The 6,574-nt window shown below is 42.0% G+C and overlaps 1 non-coding gene across 1 annotated transcript; it reads left to right on the forward strand.

Annotated features, from left to right (window-relative positions):
• The first annotated feature begins 3,617 nt into the window (after positions 1-3,617).
• On the forward strand, positions 3,618-3,719 carry LOC123460480. Its single transcript, XR_006637033.1, has one exon. It is a non-coding gene; the product is annotated as a U6 spliceosomal RNA (small nuclear RNA).
• The last annotated feature ends 2,855 nt before the right edge of the window (positions 3,720-6,574 follow it).

Consider the following 6,574-nt stretch of genomic DNA (forward strand, 5'->3'; position numbering starts at 1 on the left):
CATCTCAAAAGTTCTAAAGGTCATTAATTCCTTCAGTAACATGGCAGGATACAAAATCAACTCACAAAAATCAGTAGCCTATCTATATGCAAATATACAGAGAAATAAATCAGTGAGGCTATCCCATTTTCAATAGCAACAAAAAATTAAATACCTTCGCATAACACTAACCAAGGATGTGAAAAAACTATATAATGAAAACATTAAAAAAACTTGAGAAAGAAATCAAGGACTTAAGAAGATGGAAAGACCTCCCATGCTCCTGGATAGATAGAATTAATATTGTGAAAATGGCAATTCTATCAAAAGCAACATGCAGATTTAATGTAATACCAGTAAAAATTCCAGCATCATTCTTCACAGAGATAGAAAAAAAAAAAAGATCTCAAAAGTCATATGGAATGGCACTTTGATAGCCAAACATATCCACAGCAAAACAAACACCTCTGGAGGTATCACTATTCCTGATCTAAAGCTAAATTACAAAGCTATAGTAACAAAAACAGCATGGTACTGGCATAAAAAAAGAAATATAGACCAATGTAACAGAATTGAAGACCAGGACCTTAGGTCAAGTAACTACAGCTACTAGGTCTTTGACAATGGTACAATAGCGTAGACTGGAGGAGAGACAGCATCTCCAACAAATGGTGCTGGATGAATTGGATAATCATATGTAGAAAAATGAAACTAGTCCAAGTTATCTCACCATACACCAGAATCAAGTCCAAATGGGTTAAAGACCTCAATATAAGACCTGAAACTCTTCTCCTACTGGAAGAAAAAATAGGAAGACCTCTCCAAGATATCGGAGTGGGGAAAGACTTCTTGAACAAAACTCCAGTAGCCCAGGAACTTAAATAATCACTCAACCAATGGGATCTCCTGAAACTAAAAAGCTTTTGCATAGGCAAACATACCATAAGAAGAGCCAATAGATTACCCACTGAATGGGAGAAAATTTTTTCCAGCTATATCACTGACAGAAGCCTAATATCTAGAATCTATAAAGAATTCAAAAAACTAAACAATAAAAAAAATCAAACCACCCATTCCAAAAATGGGGCAGAGAACTGAATAGGGATTTCCCAGAGGAAGAAATACAAATGGCTAACACACATTTAAGAAAATGTTCAACATCCCTAACCATCAGGGAAAAGCAAATTAAAATAACCATGAGATACCACTTTAATCCAGTAAGGATGGCAATCATTCAAAAAAAAAAAAAATGTTGGTGAGGATGTGGGGAAAGAGGACCCTTTATCCACTGTTGGTGGGGATGTAAACTTGTACAACCACTATGAAATCCTGAAAAGGATCAACAGACCCACTTATTCCCTTACTGGGCATGTATCCTAAATGCTCCATGCACCAATACAGAGATATTTGCACAACCATGTTTATAGCTGTTCAATTCATCATAGCTAAGAACTGGAATCAACCCAAGCACCCATCATTGGATGAGTGGCTAATGAAGTTGTGGTACATTTACACAATAGAATTCTATTGAGTAGTAAGAAAAAAAGATACAATGAAATATGTAGAAAAATGGACAAACCAGGTACAGATTATACTTGGCAAACTCACAATCACAGAAAGACAAATGCCACATAGTGTCACTTATCTGCCGTTCCTGACCTGGACCAGCTAAAGTTGCTGACATACACAGTAGGCAATTCAAGGTCCAGACAATAGAGACGGAAGTGTTTGGGGGAAGGGGAAAGGAATGGTGGGGAAGAAACACAAAACGAAATCTAAAGCTAAGTGGTACCATAGAAACCTTTATCCTCGGAGATAGACCAAAGATATACTCCTCAACAGGAGTAAGGGGGCAAGAAGGGCCCTGGAGAGGGTGGGGTAAAACCTAACCTTAAAATATTTTTCTTTTGTCTCTGGCCTGTAATTCCCACTTCCAGAAATTGGTGCCACTCACCATGTGCTGTTGATCAGAGAGACCTACGAGGTCCCCAAAGTAAGACAGGTTTCTGTCAAAGCACTTGATTACCCACCTGAGGCAAAAAGTAAGACGCTATTGCTGGAGACACCATATGCTGCTGACACAGAGCATGGAGAGACCTGGCTGGAATCTAGAAGAGAGCCAGTCCCCAGACAGTCAGCCCATCTAGTGCTAGACAGCGCTACATGCACTACTGGGGAAAAGTGGCCAACAAGGGTCTGAGCAACCAGAGAAGCTACTGAGAAGCAAGCACCCTGGCAGGATGTACACACCAGTGCAATAGTGGCACACACTCAGTGGGTAGACAATAGCTTTCTGATTGGCTAAGAGATCTGCCCAGTATAAAGGAACTCACATCTGGAATTGGGAACCAGATCAGAATCCTATGGAGATGAAGATTATGATCTCCATTGTCAAGCTGTCATTAGTCTTTGCTTAAAAGAGGGGTTACAGGGGCTGGAGAGATGGCTTAGCAGTTAAGCGCTTGCCTGTGAAGCCTAAGGACCCCGGTTCGAGGCTCGGTTCCCCAGGTCCCACGTTAGCCAGATGCACAAGGGGGCGCATGCGTCTGGAGTTCGTTTGCAGAGGCTGGAAGCCCTGGTGCGCCCATTCTTTCTCTCTTCCTCTATCTGTCTTTCTCTCTGTGTCTGTTGCTCTCAAATACATAAATAAAAAAAAAAAATTAAAAAAAAAAGAGGGGTTACATACATCAAATTTTCCCTAAGTTAATAATGCTTATCCCATTTAACCTATGCTGACTTCTCTCTCCATTGGAGAATCTGTTCTTTTTCAGAAGGTAATGAGATCCGAGGAGATAAACTACCACTTACACTTCAGCCAAGCCACAGGTGAAGCCACAGAAGAATTGGGGAGACAGCAAGAGTGCTGCTTCCATGGTGAGCCTCATAGTCAGCACCAGCGTGTAGGAGACAAACCTTGAGAATATTCAAAACCTACCTAAGAAGAGATCCAGAGGCTCCTAAGAGCTCACTGCTGAAGTAGACTTAAAACTCACCCACCATGGCTCAGGGAATTTTGTGGAAGAAGGGGAGGAATGATTGTAAGTGCCACAGGTTGAGACATCATGCCCCATGCCCAGAGGCATTCCCTCCCCACCCATAAAAAACTGACTGTTGCTTCCACAACTCATAGCCCACAACCTCATAGGGAATGTCTACAACCCCACTGCGGAGGGTCTCCAGTGGAATGAGGGCAGGGACAAGGGAAAAGAGGGTTCCAACACATGATGTATCCATACATATGTTGTTAATAATGATATTACATTTAAAAAGTCTAAAAATAAGAAATGCTGGCAAGGATGTGGGGAAAGGGAACTACCATATGTTCTTGATGGGAATAATAAATTATGTAGTCATCATTTTATATCTTAAAAAACCAGTACATATGGGGCTGGAGAGTGGCTTACTGGTTAAGGCACTTGCCTACAAAGCCAAAGGACTCAAGTTCAGTTACCCTATACCCACATAAAGACAGATGCACAAGGTGGTGCATGTGTCTGGAGTTTGTTTGCAGCAGCTAGAGGTCCTGCTGCACCCATTCTCTCTCTCTCTTCCTCTCTCTCTCCTTCTTTCTCAAATAAATAAATAAAAATAAAAATATTCTTAAACCAGTATATAGATTCTACAAAAACTAGAAATAGGTACTCACTTTGGCAGCACACATACTAAAATCAAAATGATATAGATTAGTATAGCCCCTGAACAAGGATGACAGACAAATTCACGAGGCCTTCCTTATTAAAAAAACAAAAACCGACTAGAGATAGGGCTGGGGGGGGGGTGATGGCTCAATGGATACAGTGCTTACTGTGCAAGTGTAAGTTCCTAAGTTTGGGTCCTCAGAACCCATTCAAGCCAAAGGCCATGGCAGGCGTCTGTAACCCCAGCACCCCTGCAGCAAGATGGGAGACAGAGGTAGGATAATCTACCCCAAGCTGCCAGAACAGTTAGCCTGCCTCACGGTGAAAGGTGAGTACAGTCACCTGAAGTTGTTCTCTCACCTTCAAATATGTGTTTCTTGGCATACGTGGCTGCACTCACACAAATACACACATTTTGAAAACTAGCAAAGCAGGACATAGTTGTGCATGCCCTTAATCCCAGCACTCGGCAGGAAGAGGTAGACGGATTGCCATGAGTTCAAGGCCACCCTGAAACTACATAGTTAATTCCAGGTCAGCCTGGGCTAGAGCAAGACCCTACCTCAAAAAAACAAAAAACTAAAAATAAATAAATAACAATGTGAACTGCAGAGATGGCTTAGCAGTTGAGTGCTTGCTTGCAAAGCAAAGGACTCAGGTTCAATTCCCCAGGACCCATATAACCCAGGGATGAGGGGAAGGGGCAGGGAGGAGCATGGGCATGCCAGGAGCTATAGCTGCAGCAGGTAATAGTTGTGGTGGTGCATGCCTTTAATACCAGCATTCAGAGGTAGGAGGGTCACTGTGAGTTCAAGGCCACCCTGAGACTACATAGTGAATTCCAGATCAGCCTGGGCTAGAGTGAGACCCTACCTCAAAAATACCAAAAGAAGAAAAATAAGGAGGAAGAGGAACTTTAGAGTGTCCCTCAATGACATTTGTTCTACATTCTAAGATAGGGATAAAATCATCTTTGTGATTTCTTGTGGATTTTTCCAGAGCCATAAAGGTTTGGTATTTTTCTATTTTCTTTAAAACAAATAGGCTACATTTAACATACCTAAAGCATGCCCAGAGCGCTGGGAGCTAATCATCCTTTAGGGAGGGTTTTGAATGATGTTGATTTTCCCCGTTATAATAAGTGCTCACTAGCTCTATTTCAGACCTCAAGATTGATGAATAGAGTTAGAAGACACATTTGCCCAATTATATCCCAGACTATCCATCAAAAATACCCTCATTTTTCCTTCTCTGAAACTACTCCATCGTAAAAAAATAGGTACCTGGAAATTTGGGGTTCTACTTTAAAGCATGGTATTTTTCCAAATAAACAACTCTATGAATGAGTTAAAATATGTATTCCATTTGATGAAAGTATGACTCATGGATAAGGTTTTATCCAATTTAGTATTCTGATTTGGACCCTTCTCTCATCCCTTTTGTATGGAAAAGAACTATTAAAAAATGCAGGTGTATGCACCCAAAATTCTGGGTTCACAATAGACTTTTCAACCCAAATCCATTTTGTGTTGTGAATTGAACAACAGAAGCAGCTTGGCCTTTCCCCAAAGGAAATAAAGACTCTGGATGCAGCATCTCTGGCCACCATGCAGAGCATATTCAGTAGAGTTTAAAGCAGCTGTGAGTCATGGGCCTTCACCCCCATTTCCCCTATGTTCTTTTCCTGTGTCACCAAAATTCAGATGACTTAAAGCAACAGAAACATATTCCCACCACATTCTGGGGGCTGAAAGACAGCCAAAATCAAGGTGTGGGCCACATTCCCTCTGGAATCTCTAAGGAATGATTTGTTCCTTTTCCTATAGCTTCCTTTGGCTGCCAGAATTCTTTGGCTTGTGTCTACAATGCTGAGGCCCTAAGGCCAGCATCATCAAATCTTCTCTGTGTGATGTGAACTCTCCCCTTCCCTCTTTTGGAAGGATAGATGACCACTTTGACTGCGTTGAGAGTACACTCAGATAATTCAGGATAATCCCTTTGTCAATAGTCTTAATCAAATTATGTATAAAAAGACCGTTTTTTGCAAAAAATAAAGAAACATCTACAATTATTAGGGCTTGATGTGTTTGGGGAGGCATTTTAAGCCTACCACAGTGCCCAGTGTTCCAGAATACTTTGAATATTGTAGATTCTAGGAGGCCACAATCCTCGGGAATCTAATCTGCACTTCCAGATTCACTGAAACCCAGTACCCTCTCAGAACATTTCATAGAATTTTGTGCATTACTGCAGAGGAGGTGGCAGAAAGCATGTCAGTGCTGCTCTCACTGCTACCAGAGCAGCTTCTTTATAGAGACTGCAGCAGACACTGAGAAGACTCGGAACTCATCAAAGCTGAAAATAAGGCATTGTTGAGGTCTCAACACTAGTGGAGACATCTCTATCATGTCCTCCAAGGCCCAGTGAATATGGTGGAAGGGGCAGAAAGTGTGAAAGAGTCACAGAGTGTGGGAGGAGTACTGTGGAGCACTGCCCACCTGACATGAACTGACTGGTGCATTCATGACCCACAGTAGTTGCTGGTATCTCCACAAGAGCTGCACTGTTTTGAGCCTGTGGTGGCTTGATTCAAGTGTCCCCCATAAACGTAGGTATTCTGAATGCTAGTCTCCCCAGCTGATGGCAATTAGAAATTAATACCTCCAAAAGGCAATGTATTGTTGGGGGTGGGCTTATAGGTATTATAGCCAGCTTCCCCTTGCTAGTGTTTGGCACACTCTCCTGTTGCTATTGTCTACCTTATGTTGGCCAGGGGGTGATGTCCACCCTCTGCTCATGCCATCATTTTCCTTGCCATTGTTGAGCTTCCCCTCAAGCCTATAAGCCAAAATAAACCTTTTTTTTTTTTTCTCCCCACAAGCTGCTCTTGGTTGAGTGATTTCTGCCAGCAATGCAAACCTGACTGCAACAGTAAAGTGGTACTGAGGAGTGGGGTC

The sequence above is a fragment of the Jaculus jaculus genome, chromosome 4 (assembly GCF_020740685.1).
Source record: "Jaculus jaculus isolate mJacJac1 chromosome 4, mJacJac1.mat.Y.cur, whole genome shotgun sequence".
Classification (NCBI taxonomy): domain Eukaryota; kingdom Metazoa; phylum Chordata; class Mammalia; order Rodentia; family Dipodidae; genus Jaculus; species Jaculus jaculus.